Source organism: Pygocentrus nattereri, chromosome 19 (assembly GCF_015220715.1).
Source record: "Pygocentrus nattereri isolate fPygNat1 chromosome 19, fPygNat1.pri, whole genome shotgun sequence".
Lineage (NCBI taxonomy): Eukaryota > Metazoa > Chordata > Actinopteri > Characiformes > Serrasalmidae > Pygocentrus > Pygocentrus nattereri.
This window is the reverse complement of record NC_051229.1, coordinates 3847489-3866001: the sequence shown is the minus strand read 5'-3', so window position 1 is coordinate 3866001 and position 18513 is coordinate 3847489. Positions and strand designations below refer to the sequence as shown.

General features: G+C 41.7%; 1 protein-coding gene across 17 annotated transcripts in view; it reads right to left on the bottom strand.

The window, feature by feature from the left end:
• Window positions 1-18513, bottom strand: part of ptprfb (protein tyrosine phosphatase receptor type Fb) — a 385507-nt gene that overhangs the window by 282753 nt on the left and 84241 nt on the right. Inside the window, exon 1 of one of the 17 annotated variants that reach the window (XM_037531029.1) lies at window positions 12192-12519. The exons of the other annotated variants lie outside the window; for them this stretch is intronic. The gene's annotated coding sequence lies outside the window, so the exon portion shown is untranslated. Of the gene's footprint in view, window positions 1-12191; window positions 12520-18513 lie in introns of those variants that run through there. 17 annotated transcript variants of the gene reach the window in all.

Here is an 18513-nt window from a genome sequence, read left to right as displayed (position 1 = left end):
ACTATTTTGAACACCCTGTGTGTATCCCTCCACCATGAATGGATTTTAAACACAGTTGTATGGTCAAATGATATATTTATATATTTTCTAAGTGAAATTAAATCAACACATCCTCTACAGACGGCACACCTTAATATGCCCTTCCCTGTGCACAATTCTGTTTATGGTAAATACTGGAAAATAATAAATTATATATCGCTGTTGTCGGACCAACAACTCCAAATCTTCAAAATGGTAACTTTACAGGAGACGGAAAAACGTACTCTACTTTTAATGTAAGTCAATGGAACCAGACGTCTTTCCAAGTCATTTTGGGCCGTTTCTGGTCATTTTTTTTACAATGAAATTTACAGACAATATAAAGAGCAGCAGGCACTTTCAAACAATGTGAAAAACTGAAAAACTACAAAAATGGAGATACAAGGTTTTGTACTAACAGCTGTGATATAGTATATTACATAAGCCCTAACTTTTGCACAGGCCACATTTTATGATTTATTATGTTATCAATATGTTATATTTACCAGAAAAACAGCAATTATGCAGTAAAATGTGCAAAAGTGCGTAAATTTGTTTACACTTAGCAAATCAACAAATGTGACCAGGGGTGCACAAACTTTTCCATTCAACCCTGGGGCTCTTTAGCCAATGTCTCAGTCACCAGGCAGTCAATTCATAACTATTTTAAGGAATAACTTTCTGGCTCTGCTTACAGCCGACACATTTTAACTGAAGACTAACCAGTCATTTTAGCTTTATGTTTTCTATTACACTCGGTTTTGTCTTAGTAAACTGTGCAAAAGATATTCATGAAAAAAATTAAAATTCATATCATATCATTCATATCTTAAAAATCATACAGACTGCAGATCACTAGCAACGTAATAAAATTCATTTGAAATAAACCAGACATTTATATTGAATTTCACTAAAAGAATCACTGGAAATTAATTTGAAATCCTTGTTAAAATCTACTACACAGTGGCCTGCATGTACCCCTCCACCATGAATGGAGTTCATTCTAGGACAAAACATCTCGATCTGTCGTAAAACAGTCTCTCGGATATCAGGCAGTGAATTCATAACCATTTTAAGGAAAAACTTTGTGAGGGAGGTGGACGTCTGTTTTAGAGGTGGACGTCTGGTTCCTATCACCACCACTGTGAACAGTTCTGACTCAATAAGTTTCTCTAGAATGGAGCGTTCCACGCCAAACCGCTGTGAACCACCCTGTTTACATCTTAACTGTTTAATTAGGCAGAAAATTTGAAAAAATAGGTGGAGTTCCCCTTTGAAGCTCGTCAGTATATGACAGATTCAACAGGATGTTTTTGTCTCATTTGAATTCCAGATAATCTGACCAACTGCAACTATGGTTACACTGTCAGACAGAACTGTTATTCAACCCTTCCTGACTACAGGAATGGATACACAGTTATACTGAGTCTAACCCTAATTTGCCTCCTGCGTCAGCTCCATCTTATCTCCGTCCGCAGGCAAATCGGAGTTTGACGCATTGACGGCACTTTCTTATCTCCCCATCTCTCCCTATCTGCGTTCCTCTTCTCAGGCAACACCAGCCGTCGCCCTGTACACGCCCGGGTGCTTCCGAACGGACCCCCTTTCAATAAAGAAGACGGTTTGCGGAGTGAGATGAGGTCGGCGCTCGCGGAGGAAGCGTCGTCTTTAATATGGAGGATTTGGGCTGTCATTCAGGATCCGCTCGCCTTAATGCATTCGGCTAAACGTGTCAGATAATTCAATTTCCACTCTTTGTGGCACGCTAGCCTCTGCCGACTGGAGAAAGCATTTTATCAGCACATTACCGCGCTGACAAATACAGCGCTGACAAACTTGTGGGGGCTAATTAACATTGGCGTCTGAAGTGGAAAATTAAAGGTAATTGTAAACGTAATGAGTGCTTTCTTTGCCTGAGAAAGACGCTGTGGTGTTCTGTTGGTTTCTCTTCACGGATTCCTCGAAATAGCTTTGTTTCCACTGAAATACATTCCAATACATCCCATTAAAATATGCTGCCCCAGCCAACTGTAAGCACTATCGCTGTGAAGTAGAAGAGGATTTCAGCTGCACACAAGCCTAAGATCACTATGCGCAATGCCAAGTGTCGGCTGGAGGGGTGTAAAGCGCCACGACTCTGGAGAAGTGGAAACATTCTCTGGAGTGATGAATCACACTTCACTTTTTCTAAGTCTAATTGGTGAATCTGGGTTTGGTGGACCGCAGGAGAACCTACTGTAATGCAGAGTGCCAACAGCAAAGTTTGGTGGAGGAGGGATAATGGGCTGGGCCTGTTTTTCATGGGTTTGAGCCCCTCAGTTAGGGTGATGCTGCAGCATAGAAGCACATTTCAAAATTCTATTATTTGCTTCCAGCTTTGTGTCAGCAGTTTGGGGAAAACTCTCTACTGTTCCAGCATGACTGAGCCCCTGTGCACAAAGCGAGCTCCACAAAGACGTGGAGTGAGCAGTTTGGGGGCGGGGGGGGTGGACACCAGAGGCCTGCACAGAGCCCTGACCTTAACCCCACTGAACACCTTTGGGATGAATTGGAACGTCAACTGAAAGCCAGACCCTCTCGTCCAACATTGGTGTCTGACTTCACAAATGCCGTTTGCCTCAATAGACACAAATTCCCACAAACTCCCTCCAAAATCTTGTGGAAAGCTTCCCAGAAGACTGGAGGCTGTTATACCCTCAAAGGGGGGCAACTCTACAATATTGCCCATTGTTGTGGATGGGACGTCCAACAAGCCCGTAAGGTCATTTAGCCGTATAGTTTATAGGGAGTTTTGAAACTTGTTTTCACATCACACCAAACTCCGATATTTGATAGTCAAGACTTTTCCCTGATATTAATACTACAAACTCAATAACGAGAGTGTCGTTTAGCTGGTTAACAGATCTGACCGATCAGTTTTATTTGCCAAAACATCTTTGGACCTGTGCCACATTCCAGTCTGATTACAATTTTAATTCAGATGATTTAAAGTCGACCGTGGCCCTGATGGAAATCTCCACGGAGGAGAATTTCTCAGAGCTAATTAGCTTTCAGTGGAGACGTTCAGAGATAGCTATACCCCCCAACCCCTCCATCCTAATACTACACTTACTAATGAGGTCCTGGTGCATCTCACCAGAACCGTAGCTGTGGTGCACACCCTGCGGCTGTTATCCCTATCAAATTACAAATTTCAGATATCAGTATCAGCCGATCAATATCAAAGGGCTCAGAGTGTGTTGGGAGGAGGGAACAGTGGCTGCGTTTACATGTAAAGATTCCTGCCAATCCGATTACAGATTCAGACTGAGGTGTTTGTGCTCACTCTACTCAACAGTCTGATCAAAATCTTTGTTTACATGCTCACTACAAGCAATCCGATCCAAATGGCGCGCATCCATGGATTAAAACTTAGAGTAAACGTTGCCATGACAGCGAACATCATGTGAGTCCAGTCAGAGTGAGATGAGCAGCAGTGAGCAGTGATTGAGTTTTTAACTGCTTTAAAATGACGTCAGACTCAGGAAAACGTCCTTCACACGTCCTTATTAAAGAAGGCCGAGAGGAAGAGACACATAAGCTGGACGTCCGTCCCACCGCCGTCTTTTAAAGCTCACAGCATGAACTCCGTCTCCTCTGCAGACCAGTTTCTGCTCCGCCGTGTTGAACGGACTTAAACTTTCCGATAGGGAATGTAATCGGATACAGGCGTTTACACTGATATTATTTCTTTTTAACGGATTATTTACAGGATTACTCACCTCGTTCAATCGGATAGAGATTGTATCCCGAATGGCCTCAATCAGACTAGACCATTCCGACTGAGGTGTTTACATGGACATTAGGAGCTATTAGTCGGATTATTAATGAATTATTAGGCTGCCTGTAAATGTGGCTACGGGTCAGCAGCTCCCCAATACTCATCACTCTGTCATCACCAGCTGCCCTAAGAATGCACAAAACTCTTGTTCTCTCTCTCTTTATTTCTCTTCCTCCTTCCTCTTTCTGTTTCTTTTTCCTCCTTTGGTCTCTCCCACTCCCCCTCCCCCCCTTCTCTATTCTCTCTTTCTAGTTTCTCCCTATTCTCTCCCACTCCTTCTTCTCTTCCTCCTCTATTCTCTCTCTCCCTTCACTCTTTTCTCTGTTCTTTCTCCCCATTTCTCTCTCTGTTCTCTCTCTCCTTTCTCCCTCTTTTCTGTCTCTCTCTACCTGTTCTCTCTTCTTTTTGTTCCTCTCTTTTCTCTGTCTGCTCTATTCTCCCTTTTAGGTTTCTCTCTCTCCCTTCTCCCTATTCTCTCTCACCATTTCCATTTTTTCTCTCTTCCTTCTCTATTTTCTTTCTCCCCTCTTTCTCTCTCTGCCTCTTTTCTCCTTTTTCTCTCTTCCCCTCTTCTCCTCTGCCTCTGTACTCTTCCTATTTTTGTCCCTCTTTCTTTCCTCTCCCTGCTCTATTCACTCTATCTAGTTTCTCTCTCCCGTTCTCCCTGTTCTCACACTTTTCCCCTTTTTTCTCTCATCCTTCTCTATATTCTCTCTCTCTCTCTCTCTCTCTCTCTCTCTCTCTCTCTCTCTCTGATCACCCCAGTGTTCCTCAGCACTTGCCAGAACGGATCAGGGCTCGCCGCTCTGACGCTCTGAACCGTCACAGTTCAGGAGCTCAGTCTGACTCCCAGTGTGACTCTGATGCTCTCTGTCAGGCCATTCAATTGTGCTCAGAAACACGAAAAGATAAAGAAAATAGAACATAAAAAAACTTGAGTTGTATTTGAGCTGAAATTAATGGACTCTCTGAGCTGCTGGGTCTAACGAACGAGATAAAATAGTTTTCTCTAGTAAAGAACTTTCCCTCCCATCACGCTCAAAAACCGAACCAGCTTTTACAAACAGAAAATACACCAAAATACAACAACAAACAATACAAAATAAATAAAGCAAAGCAATCAGCACTCAGCAGCAGTTACGCCAACCAATCAGCTCTCAGCAGCAGTTACGCCAACCAATCAGCACTCAGCAGCAGTAACACCAACCAATCAGCTCTCAGCAGCAGTTACGCCAACCAATCAGCTCTCAGCAGCAGTTACGCCAACCAATCAGCTCTCAGCAGCAGTAACGCTAACCAATCAGCTCTCAGCAGCAGTAACACTAACCAATCAGCTCTCAGCAGCAGTAACGCCAACCAATCAGCTCTCAGTAGCAGTAACGCTAACCAATCAGCTCTCAGCAGCAGTAACACTAACCAATCAGCTCTCAGCAGCAGTAACGCCAACCAATCAGCACTCATCAACAGTAATGCCAAACAATCAGCTCTCAGTAGCAGTAACGCCAACCAATCAGCTCTCAGCAGCAGTAACGCCAACCAATCAGCACTCAGCAACAGTAACGCCAAACAATCAGCTCTCAGCAGCAGTTACGCCAACCAATCAGCACTCAGTAGCAGCGCTAACCAATCAGCACTCAGCAGCAGTAATGCCAACCAATCAGCACTCAGTAGCAGTGATGCCAACCAATCAGCACTCAGTAGCAGCGCTAACCAATCAGCACTCAGCAGCAGTAATGCCAACCAATCAGCACTCAGTAGCAGTGATGCCAACCAATCAGCTCTCAGCAGCAGTGACGCCAACCAATCAGCACTCAGCAGCAGTGATGCCAACCAATCAGCGTTCAGGAGCAGTTCGACCTGTTCATGTGAAACAGTATCTGCATTCTGATTGGCTGTTACATGAAACTTGCTTCACAGAGAGTGGAGACAGCTGTGGCTGAGCTGCGAATGAGCTGCAGTAAGCTTTACATCATGCAACTCAAGTTTCAAGCAACTACAGTTTTGTGAAAGTTTCACCACGTACAGCCAGCCTGACTGCTATGTGTGATTAAAGTGAGGCCACAGGGCCCAGCAGTAAACAAAGCTATTTAACCTGCATCGGCGCCTTCAAAGGCATTGATTTGCAATGTTAAGTAGTGTGTGTGTGATGTTCCACCTGGAGTTGAGAAAGATTAAATAAACACACCGGGCTCTAAACTGGAGTTTACCTGAATCTCTACTGACGGCAAATTAGCTCGGAGAAATTCACCTCTATGGAGGTTTCCACTGGGGCCACGGACGACTCCAAATCAAACAAAACTGAAGGATTAATCACGCTGGAGTGTGGCGTACGCCCAAAGTACGCATCCTTAGACACAAACTGTCAGGATCATATATTTTAACCCCTTAAACTGCAGATTTAATGTTGAGTCAATTAATCTTGAAGGGCCCACATCATGGAAAAAATTCCTCAATTTATTCAAATAAATTACTTATGTAAATTAATGTAAACTTACGTATGTAAAAATAGTATGTAAACACTGCATCACTCACTCCACAGTCCATACAGCCAATATACAGAAACAAAGCCGGATTTGAATTGTTGTGATGTCACAAAAAAAACAAAAAAACACAGTTCTCAGACTCAGCCCACAGCAGTTAAGCCCCACATACTCATGTATACGCAATGTTTTTGACTGGACTGCTTTATAAATCAGCAGCCAATCAGAACAGGGCTAATTTACATATAGCAGTCTTAAAAGCACAATAGCAAAACAGCTTGGAACACAAAACCAGTGCTTAGCATCAGTAACACTAAAACTAACAGTAACGCTAATCAATCAGCTCTTAGTAGCAGTAACGCCAACCAATCAGCTCTCAGTAGCAGTAACGCCAACCAATCAGCTCTCAGTAGCAGTAACACTAACCAATCAGCTCTCAGTAGCAGTAACGCTGACCAATCAGCTCTCAGTAGCAGTAACACTAACCAATCAGCGCTCAGTATCAGTAACGCTAACCAATCAGCGCTCAGTAGCAGTAACGCTAACCAATCAGCTCTCAGTAGCAGTAACGCCAACCAATCAGCTCTCAGTAGCAGTAACACTAACCAATCAGCTCTCAGTAGCAGTAACACTAACCAATCAGCTCTCAGTAGCAGTAACTCTAACCAATCAGCTCTCAGTAGCAGTAACTCTAACCAATCAGCTCTCAGTAGCAGTAACACTAACCAATCAGCTCTCAGTAGCAGTAACGCTAACCAATCAGCTCTCAGTAGCAGTAACGCTAACCAATCAGCTCTCAGTAGCAGTAACGCTAACCAATCAGCTCTCAGTAGCAGTAACGCTAACCAATCAGCTCTCAGTAGCAGCAACACTAACCAATCAGCTCTCAGTAGCAGTAACACTAACCAATCAGCTCTCAGTATCAGTAACGCTAACCATTCAGCTCTCAGTAGCAGTAACGCTAACCAATCAGCTCTCAGTAGCAGTAACACTAACCAATCAGCTCTCAGTAGCAGTAACTCTAACCAGTCAGCGCTCAGTAGCAGTAACGCTAACCAATCAGCTCTCAGTAGCAGTAACACTAACCAATCAGCTCTCAGTAGCAGTAACTCTAACCAATCAGCTCTCAGTAGCAGTAACTCTAACCAATCAGCTCTCAGTAGCAGTAACTCTAACCAATCAGCTCTCAGTAGCAGTAACACTAACCAATCAGCTCTCAGTAGCAGTAACGCTAACCAATCAGCTCTCAGTAGCAGTAACGCTAACCAATCAGCTCTCAGTAGCAGTAACGCTAACCAATCAGTTCTCAGTAGCAGTAACTCTAACCAATCAGCTCTCAGTAGCAGTAACTCTAACCAATCAGCTCTCAGTAGCAGTAACACTAACCAATCAGCTCTCAGTAGCAGTAACACTAACCAATCAGCTCTCATTACTGCTACTGAGTGCTGACTGGTTAGCATCACACAGTATCTGTGTTCTGATTGGCTGTTACATAAAACTTGCTTCATTATTGACCTCATGTGGGAAAAGGCAAGAAAAATGTAATACATGGGCCCTTTAATGCTCAAACTACTCAACTACATCCCTCAGGAAGACATGCATTATTCCTGTTACGCATTAAGGAGAAACGAAGGTTTGGAGCCATATATAAGTCCTTCGAGCTTTCGGGTTAAAGACCCTACAAGAAAAACTGGAAAATGTCCCAAACAGCCTCACTTTTGAAGGCCTGGAGCCTCCAGTGAGCTCCCAGCCTGTCCTGAGAGGAGCAGCTGGCAACAGGAGTCATGAAAAGGAGGAATTTTAGGTCACTGGCCTATACACAGGAGGTCAAGAGTAACAGACGAGGGGTCATCTCCAACAGATAAAAACTTAAACGCTCCAGCTGCTGTTGACCACTTCACTCTGACCCTCTCTCATAAAGGCTTTACAGAGGTGTGAACAGACATATATACAGATTAGTGTCACTTTAAAGGGACAGTTCAGTGGAAAATCTAATTCAGGTCATTTTTCCAATCTACCTATAGATAATGATCTATAGAAATCATCTGAAGGGATACAGCAATGTTGGAAAGCCGTTTTATATAAAAATGAATTATGACCATTTGCTGGACAAACACACAAACTTGATCAGTGGACACTAAGGATGAAAAATGAGTGATATGGACCCTTTAAAGCTCAAACTACTCAAACTATCCAGTCTGTCAGGAAGGATTTCACTGTTGTTGGAACAAAACCTTGAATCTCCATTTCTGATGTTTTTCGGTTTCTGACATAATTTGAAAATTTCTGTTTTCCTTTACATTGTGTGTAAAATTCATGATGAATGGACCAAGACAAACGGCCCAAAATGACTTGAGAAGACGTCTGGTTCCATTGACTTACATTAAAAGTAAAGTCGGTTTTTCCTTCTCCTGTAAAGTTACTATTTTGGAGTTACAGGGTTTTGTTCAGCTTTGCATATTTGCTATTTCAGCATTAATCTGTCACAGTAGCGCTCATGAAAAATAGAAATGTTATTCTAAACCCACTGACCTCAACCAAGAGAACATATCGGAATATATATATATATATATATATATATATATATATATATATATATATATATATACACACACACACAGTACTGTGTGAAAGTTACAGGCATCTAAGCAAACACTCGACCTCAGCAGGGAGTTTATCACAATATACATTAGAATAAAGTCGTATTTATAATTCAGATAAACAGAAAAACAATAAAAAGGAACAAGAATTTCTCGGGTCCATATTTTTCCTGGACACCTTCACAGCCGCCACAGAGACTCGTTAATATCATCAGTTACATCATGAGCTCAATTTACTGAGCACTGATTGGTCAAACCAGGAGCTGCTTTTTAACTACATATAATACTGGACTTCCTCGAGGAGGAGAGGCTTGGAGATGGTTAAACAAACACACCAACATCCAGAACATCACTGTTTATTATATATATATATATATATGTAAAATCATTATTAATTAATATTCTATATATTTTGTTTATTAAAATAACACTTTTCTCAGCAAATAAACACAAACAACACAAATAAATAGATTTTGAAAACGTGTCTTGGGTGCCTAAGACTTCCACACAGTGCTGTATATGTAGTAGTAATATAACACATATGTTAAAAAACGGTCAGTTTGAAGCCCACCTACTCTCCGCCCCCCAAATTGTGCAATTTGGCCCCTCGAGATTAAAAGTGTGTGTTACAGAAGTGAAGCAGACTCTCTTTTCCAGTAGCTTCTGCTGATCCTGAACCAAATCTGCGTCATCTCCAGATAACCATCCACATATTTGAGATGTTCTCTACAAAAATGGAACCAAACATTCAATCCTCACAATCGGCTTTGCTGATGTACTTCAGTCCATGTTTATAGACAAGAGCGAGACATACAGTGTCAGAAACCAGATAATCAAGATTATTAGAGATATGACTCCACACGCTTTGAGACAAGTGTGATCAAGATTAAGTGACGCTTATTCGTCCCACAACGGTGAGATTTTCACGTCCGCATGTAACCCATCCATGAAGTGAAACACCACATACACACTAGTGAGCGCACACACACTAGGGGCCAGTGAGCACACTTGCCCGGAGCGGTGGGCAGGCCTATCCGCAGCGCCCGGGGAGCAGTTAGGGGTTAGGCGTCTTGCTCAAGGGCACCTCAGTCACGTGCTGTCGGCTCTGGAGATCGATCCGGTGACCTTCTGGTTACAGGGCCGGCTCCCAACCTCCAGCCCACGACGGCCCCCATGCATGATATGCATGATATTAACTGGTCATAAGCTACTTGGTAGCCACACCAGCCTTGTAGCTGACCCACAGAACCAAACAGCTTGTCTGATTGACCAGATTTAGGTGAGAAAATGCGTAAATCAGATCTGCCGTTGAACTGTGAGAAGCCTTTCGTGAGTCTCGGGTGAACGTGAGGGTTGCAGGAGCGGGTGGTGAATGATTAACAGGAGCGAGGGAGCGAGAGAGCGAGGGAGCGTAGCAGCTCTTTTTTTTCCCTTCTTTTTTTTTTTTTTGCGCAACTCACACAAGTAGACGCTCCCTCAGGAGGTCTCAGCCTTTCATGCTCAACAAAGTGAGACAGGCATGTTACCTTTACACCCTGTTGTCACCTTTAGACAGCTGAGGAGGAAAACAGAGCAAACGGAGGGAAACAAAAACCACAAACACACAACAAGTTCTGCCGTTTTGTCTCGTCTGTGGGCGGCGACACCAAAAGCCGAGCTTCGCAACACCTGCTTCGTTATTCTCCTCGACTCTGAGCGCCGAGAATGACAAGTTAGCACGTTAGCATGTGCTTGTTTGAAAAAGAACCGGTTCTCTTCAGCCAACAGACAATATTTAACCAGGCGAAAGGGGGGCAATTACAGGCGTTCTCCAATCAGCACTCTCGAATTACAAAGAATGCTGCAGCTAAAAACCTTCACCAGAAAAAAGCCTCTCATTTTCTGCTGTCCCCTCTAATCAAGGCAGCTGCCTTTCCTGTAGCGGCGCTAGGAAACCTCCAGCGCCTCAGACGTCCTCAGGAACCTCGACGAGATCACCAGAGGAGATAAAGGAGACAACTGGAAAAACAGGCTGGCTCCTCTGCGACTTCACGGCAGGGTGTCTCACCTTAGCGCCAGCGCCGCAGCGCTATGTAGACCTCCATTCAAAGTCCCCCCGCAAAGCAAACGAGGGCAACGGGCCAAAAGAGCCAACAGAGCAGAGCCAGGACGAGGTTAAACCATTGTTTAGGCTTAACAAGCCAGAATACAAGGACAAAAGAAGCAGTAAAAGTGCTCTGGGAAAAGACGGAGAAGTCCTCCACGCAAGAAAAACGGCTCACAAACTCGCAAACGGAAAACAGGTCTAAAGTTGCACTGCACATTCCAGATATGCTGACGCTGCTCTAATAGGCTGAACGGAAAATTAAAATAACGGTTGCTTTTTTTTAACAAGTTGCTCAAGCAGAATATCAGAACCTCCAGCAAAAGTGTTCCGGGAAAGGGATGTAAAAGTTCCCAACTTTCCTCAAGTAGAATATCACAAAATTTGGGTGCAAGATGAAATCATTTCTCCTACTTAGTGCTCAACTTTCCTCCATCCAGTAAAGTCGGTTCTTTCACTTTTATAGACTTTCTCATCATAAAAAGGTGATAAAACTGCTAACATTGCCAAAAGAAAGATGGCAAATTTCCCAACACTGCCAAGAAAAAGATGGTGAAATCTGTGAACGTTGGAAATAAAAAGGCCGCAAAATTCCCAAACCTTGCCAGTAGAAAGATGGCAAAACGGTCAATACAAATATCAGACAATTCCCAAATATTGGCAATAAAAATTTGTCAAAATTCCCTAACATTGCCAATAATAAGATAACAGAATTCCCAAACTTTGGCAACAAAAATATGACAAAATTTCTAACACCGCCAACCAAGTAGAATATCACAGCCAAAAAAACGGACTAAAAACATTCCCAAAGTTGATTAACTGGAATTTCCCTACCTAGAGTGAAAGTGTCCTGGGAAAGGCTGTATAAACATTTCTCAAGTAGAACATCACAAACGGGATTAAAAAGAAGAAATGTGTCTTTCCGGCGCTTCTCCAAACTTTTCTGCATCCGGATCAATCTCAAGTCAATTCTTCCACATTTACCGACTTTCTCCCAAAAAAGGATGAAACAATTCCCAACTCTGGTCAAGTGGAATATCTGGAATCTCAACCCACCAGCTTTTTAAAAAGAGGACAACGTTTCATTCGCGTTCTTAACTTTTCTCCATGCCGGTAAGAGCACAAAGCCGTAAAACACACAGCTGAAACTTACAGCTCGCACGGTTTTAGCAGGTGATTAGCAAACTTACCCACAGCCATGCAATCCGAAAAGAACCACAACAATAAATGAAATCCACGGGAATTTCAGAGGAACGTTAATCCTTATTATTTTCCTTTTCAAAATGTCTTTACAGTTATTCCCCAAGGGCGATCAGCACAAGCTCTCAAATCCTTTACGCATATCATCCAGGTGGGGAAATCCCTCTGAGAAGTTGTTCCAGCGAGAGAAGACAAAAGGCCACCTTCCACTTTCCTCTGAACGTCTTCATCCACTAGAGGAACGTTATTAAAGTTGACTGGTAAAGAGTCTCCAGGGGTTCCTCAGTGCTCCTCTCGTGCTCCTCTGTGTTTTCACAAGAGTCCCTTCTGAGACAAAGCTGCTCCACACTCTGAAAGAGCCCGGGGGCTGGGGTGGGCGGAGCCAGAGCAGGCGTGACATCACTGGGGTTAGGTTTCCTCCTGTTTCAATGGGGGCAGGATGAGGAGGGGCTACTTTCTTTTTTTTTTCTTTTTGAACAGCTCACCTGTGAGCAAGGTACGTGTCTGAGCCAGCGTGTCCCGACACACTGGGAAAGGTGACAGGCTTAATCAGCAGTCGGCTTATGTGGAAATCATCGTGACTCATTGTGGGATGACGGTAAACTCGACTAAACCCTAAACCCTAAACCCTAAACCCTAAACCCTGTAAAGCGGCCCATCAGAACTTTGGGAACACTCAACTCACTAAGCCCCTTTCTGGTCACCAAATTCCACCAATTTAGCACCAGTCCAGCGGCGCCCTCTTCTCACACTGGCTGTGTTTACACGCAAAGATTTTTGCCAGTCCGATTGAACACATTTCGATTACTGTTTAAGACTGAGGTGTTTGTTCTCACTCTACTCAACAATCTCATGAAAATCTCCGTTTACATGCTCACTACAAGTACTCCGATCCAAAATGACGCGCATGCGTAGAGAACCACTTAGTGTAGACGTTGCCATGACAACCAGCGTCACGTGAGGTCCAGTCCAAGTGAGATGAGCAGCAGTGAGCAGTGATTGTGTCTTTAACTGCTTTAAAATGACGTCAGACTCAGGAAAACGTCCTTCACACGTCCTTATTAAAGAAGGCCGAGAGGAAGACGTCGTGCTCTGAGACGCATAAGCTGGACGTCCGTCCCACCGCCGTCTTTTAAAGATCAGAGCATGAACTTCGTCTCCTCTGAAGACCAGACGAAAATACGGCAAACGTTACTAAATATTAAACTGCGATTATCGACTTACAGAAACTCTTGATAAGAAGTTTACTGTGAGTAGCGGTCTGTGTGATAGCTATACGCTTCCCTCTCAATGCTTTCTTCATTATTATGAATATAAAGAAAACCAACATCATATCAGAATCATGTTATACATGTACCTGAATCTAAATCAGACTCCAAATTTAGACCCCAGACTACTGAATGCCTCTGACACACTATCCAATCTTTCACTTAAGCTCAGTTTCTTTGTATTTTTCCGCCCCTGCATTCCAGAGAAGACCGCCTTTAGCATTACAAAGAGGAGAAGCCCATCCTCCTCCTCAAACTGCCCCCCCCCCGACCCTCCCACCCCCCCTTAACGCCAACAGCTGACACAATGACGCTTACTGAGCTACAGAGAAGCTCAGAGAAGCTGAGGGGAGCAGTTTTCCCCAAATCTCAGGAGCGCAGAAGTCCTGAAAGGCCATTTGCAGCATCTTATACACTGCATAGTTGATACAGTGTATAGTGTGGTCAGTCGAGCATGTCCAGAGCTGCGGAAACAAAATACTGATCTGCTGAGAAGCAGAATAAACGTCAGAGCTGACTCGATCGGCCTAATCCAGCCTTACGAGCTGCAGTTACGGCCGACAACAAAAGCCCGCTGTACGTTTACATGGATGATGTAGCCAAGCAAGCACATTCACACCATACACACATCCCAGACACACACATGCTTCTCCTTCTCCGTTTTTGGACTTCGTATGCTGAAATAATTACATATTTCCTTGAAATATTGTGTAACTATGTTAAAATAATGACTTATTTGATTGAAATATCAACTTTTAAAGTCAAAATTATGAGTTTCCTTTCCCAAAACAAAGATATTTTTATTTCTCAAATTATTCACTAACCAAAACAATTTTTAGACATTGTATCATCTAAAAAAATATTTGTTTTAACATGATAATTTATTATTATTTTATATCAATAATTCCTAATAATTCCACACATATGTCATGTTAAAATAATGACTTATTTTCTCAAAAAACAAGCCACTAAGCAACAAGTTACTATTTCAAAATAATGACTTGTTTCCTGCTGACTTGGTAGCTTGAAATAATGAACGATTTCCTTCATTTTGACTTAAAATACTGAAATAATTACTTATTTATTGAAATATTGACCTGTTCCAAATAACGGGGACAGATTTTGAATGAAGAAATTTCAGTAGTTTATGTCAAAATGAAGAAAATCAGACATTATGTCAAGATACTAAGACAGATTTTTGACATAAAAAGTCTAATTTGAGAAAACAAGTCATTATTTTCAAATAGAAGCTCCTAATTTATTGTTTAATTGCTTATTTTGACATTATTTTAACACACTGTCATAAACAGTGTTTTCTGTTATGAACGGGCTTAACTTCGAAGGCTTTGGCCTGTTTTTCAAAGAGAAAAAACTCTTTACATTTCGACACTGAAACAAACACAATAAGTCAGAAACGCAGACTTCAGAATGGAAGTGCGGTGCTGTGTAATTAACTGTGTAATCATGTAGTTATAACAGCTTCAGCCCTCTAAGCGTGAGGCCTATTCCCTAACGCAGCTGCTTCTCCTGCTCCTTGTCAGTTAAACAAAATATGTAGATGGTGAAGTAGGACAAGCAGCACTCGGAGAGTTTCAGGTCCCTGTAGAGCGGAGATGGTGAACATTAGAGAAAGCTTTCTGGGGCATAATCACTCTCAGATCCACGCTGGTGCACTCCGCAGCCCCCAAAGACACCGCGCCCGGCCCATCTGCATGCCCCAGCAGCTCCGCGAACTCAGCCATCCGCCAGACAGGAGAGGAGGGCCCAACGTTCATCTTTCATCCAGACTGGAGACGTTTGGAAAGCCAGGAGACGGCTGGACGGAGGTCAAGAGCGTTTGGGCTCACCTGTTGCCCTCCTGACTCCGACTTCTCCTGGGGGTCTTTAGCGTTTCCACTCTGAGAGAAATAACGTCGCGCACTAAAATAGTCCGGCGCTCAACCCTCGCCGGTTCCCCGCGGCAGAAAAGCTCTCAAATTCCTCACAGTTCGCTTAGTTACTTCTCACGCTTGCACTGTTAAAGGGGAATTCCACCGAATTTACAAAATTTTGCCATAATTTCAATAAATCTCTTATACTCCTGGGTATATTTTGGTTTATCCATCTGAATTTACATGGCCAAATCATAAGGAAAATGATTAGCTTACGGATTTATTTATTTGTATTTTATTTATTATTATTTTATTCATTTATTTGTTTTTAAAGTTCCCTTAAAATGAACAGAACGTGTGTTTTATGATCTCTGATATCTCTATATGCTCACAATTTACTGCCCAAAAATCTGCGACGCTCTTTGTGTTATTTTCTAAAAGTGATGTTTCCAGAGCAGATCACTGAAGAGACGCCGTCTGTTTATAGTTTAGAGCCCAGATTTGGGGAAAAACGGCTCGACTTTCAGTAGAAAAACAAACAAAGTTCAGCTTCTTTTATTATAAGGGTTTAAAATGACATCACCGTCTATTAGACTGGAGAGAAGAGCTACAGCCTCACACGACGCCCAGCTTCTGAATGGAGCTTATGAGATATGAACGTTATGAAGAACATGACCAAGTGCGGTTTGGAGCCACCGGTGGTCCCGAGCAGTTTAAGAGGTTAAGACATAAACAGAGTCATTTTGAGCCGTTTGGTGTGAAACGCTCTGCTTTAGAGAAACTTAAAGTCAGAGCTGTTCACAGTGGTGGTGATAGGAACCAGACGTCCCCCTCTAAAATCTCCCTCACAGAAAGTTCCTACATGAACTGGTGATGAATTCGCTGCCTGTTGACTGAAACTTTGTTTTACTGAAACTTTGTTTCGAGGCGATTTCGGCCCAAAACCCACTTCGGCATCACATGTGGAGGCTTTTTAAACTTCAGGAACATTTTTTTAGGCTTCTTTAGAGAGTAACTCACAACAGAGGAGCCATAATGGCACTTTTATTTTTAAAATGTGGGTATTAGCTTATTTTATTTATTAAAGAAGCATAGACCTTGTGTGGAAAGTGGAATTACAGCCTTTCGATCCAAAGCCCATCTGTTTATATGACATCATTTCTTAGGTCAAAACAAGCAGGAAAAAGGTCAGAAGTGCAGAACCAAACCTCTACATACACAAAAGTAACGTAATGAATTATGAAACTATACGTTTAATTATGCAAGTACAGAACTGCCTCTAAACGGTGAAGCGGAACGGCCCCTGTGAGTCAGACCTGCCTCTATTACGCCGTACGTTTTTCAGTTAATCGGCTGAAACAGATTTTGCTTTTGTAATTAAACCGTTTCGTGTGCAGCTGTCAGCCACTTCATACCCACCAGCGCCTGTCGCATTATTTAAATCAGTTTAACGGGATCTTACATTCACTCCACAGGATCAAATTAGTTACTTCCGAGATATAACAGCGCTGTATTAGACAGATCACCCAACTATAACACCACGGAAAGTACCACTGTGCCTTTTCATGCATCCCAGGAGGGTTCATTTACACACACACTGACATGTTGACGTTAATTATGACTAAAGGTAACAGCCCCACTATGCTGACTCCGTCTCTAATAGACTGAATAGAAATTTAAGTTCATACTTCAATTTATTTTATACCTGGTTTGTGCTGTTTTTGGCTTTTATTCATAAAAGCATTGATCCAGAGAACTCCATTCCATTCAATACAGCCAGTTCTGTGCACTCAAAGCATCAGGGGTGGGACAAAACATCAATACAATTCAAGTATCGTGATATTCTTGGTGGGAAAAGTAGCATCGATACACACGGGCAAAAATACTGATGTCTAAATAAAATCCAATACAGGGCAATTATGTCTAAATAAAAAGGGCTGAAAGTCATATTTTATTACATAAAACTAAAGTTTTCATCTGGAGGCGTTATTAGGGAAAAATAAATAACCTTTTTTAAAAATGACTCGGTAATTTAATCAATAAATACCAATAACTGAACATATATTGCTTATTTTGTCTGTAATTATACACATATTTCCTTTATTCTGCAGTTATATTTCTCTTTTTACTTATGTCTCTATTATTATTATTTATTATCCCCTATGTTCATTCTGGGTTTTTTCTGTACCTAGATTTTTAACAACTTTATTGATTTATTTATTAATTAATTCCTTTTTTTATTCTTTCCATTAATGTATTTATTTCTGTTTTCTTCTTTTATATGATAACTAGGGGGCATGTATTTCACGTTCATACTTAGCAATCAAGACCAGAAACCTGCCGATATATAACTTGACTATCTATATATATATATATATATATATATATACACACGACAGCCTTATATTGTGCACTTAATCTTGCTTCACTGCACTATGTTGGGAATTTAATCATGTTTAATTTGTTCTATTTGACCCGAAATAAACATTTTTCTCATTTTAAAATCAGTGCAATTTGTCACCGCTGTATAAATTAAATAAACAGACTGAATTAAGATGAAAAAGTCACATTTTTAAAAACTTCATTTTTGGTTCTGGAGGCATTAATAGCAGCCAAAAGCGCTAAATCACCACATATATGTCGCTGCTGTCAGAACGGAGACCCTGATACATCTAAGCTGTTCTAATTTTTTAGTTTGAAAATTTGAAGATGCCTTTTGTTCCTTCATTTTATGATGAATGGACCAAAAATTACTTAGAAAAAAATTCTGGTTCCATCGAATTACATTAAAAGTAAAGTAGGTTTTCTCCTTCTCCTGTAAAGTTATCATGTTGGAGATACGAGGTTGTGTCACTTGTCATGATAATCGCCTTATTTTGTGCAGTTAATCTTGATTATTTGCATTATTTTGTGCCTTTAATCACAATTAATGTCTCATTTGTTCAAATTAGACCCTAAATAAAGATTTTTCCAATTATTACTGTTATCATCATCATCATCGTTATTATTATTATTTTTACAAAGCATAGTGTGTTTAATAATAATAATAATAATAATAATAATAATAATAATAATAATGCATTTATATATACGCCTTTCTCAAACCTAAGGAGCCCCGCTGGTGACATCCTGTATAAATAAAAATAATGTGAGGCTGACTTCATAAGCCGTGG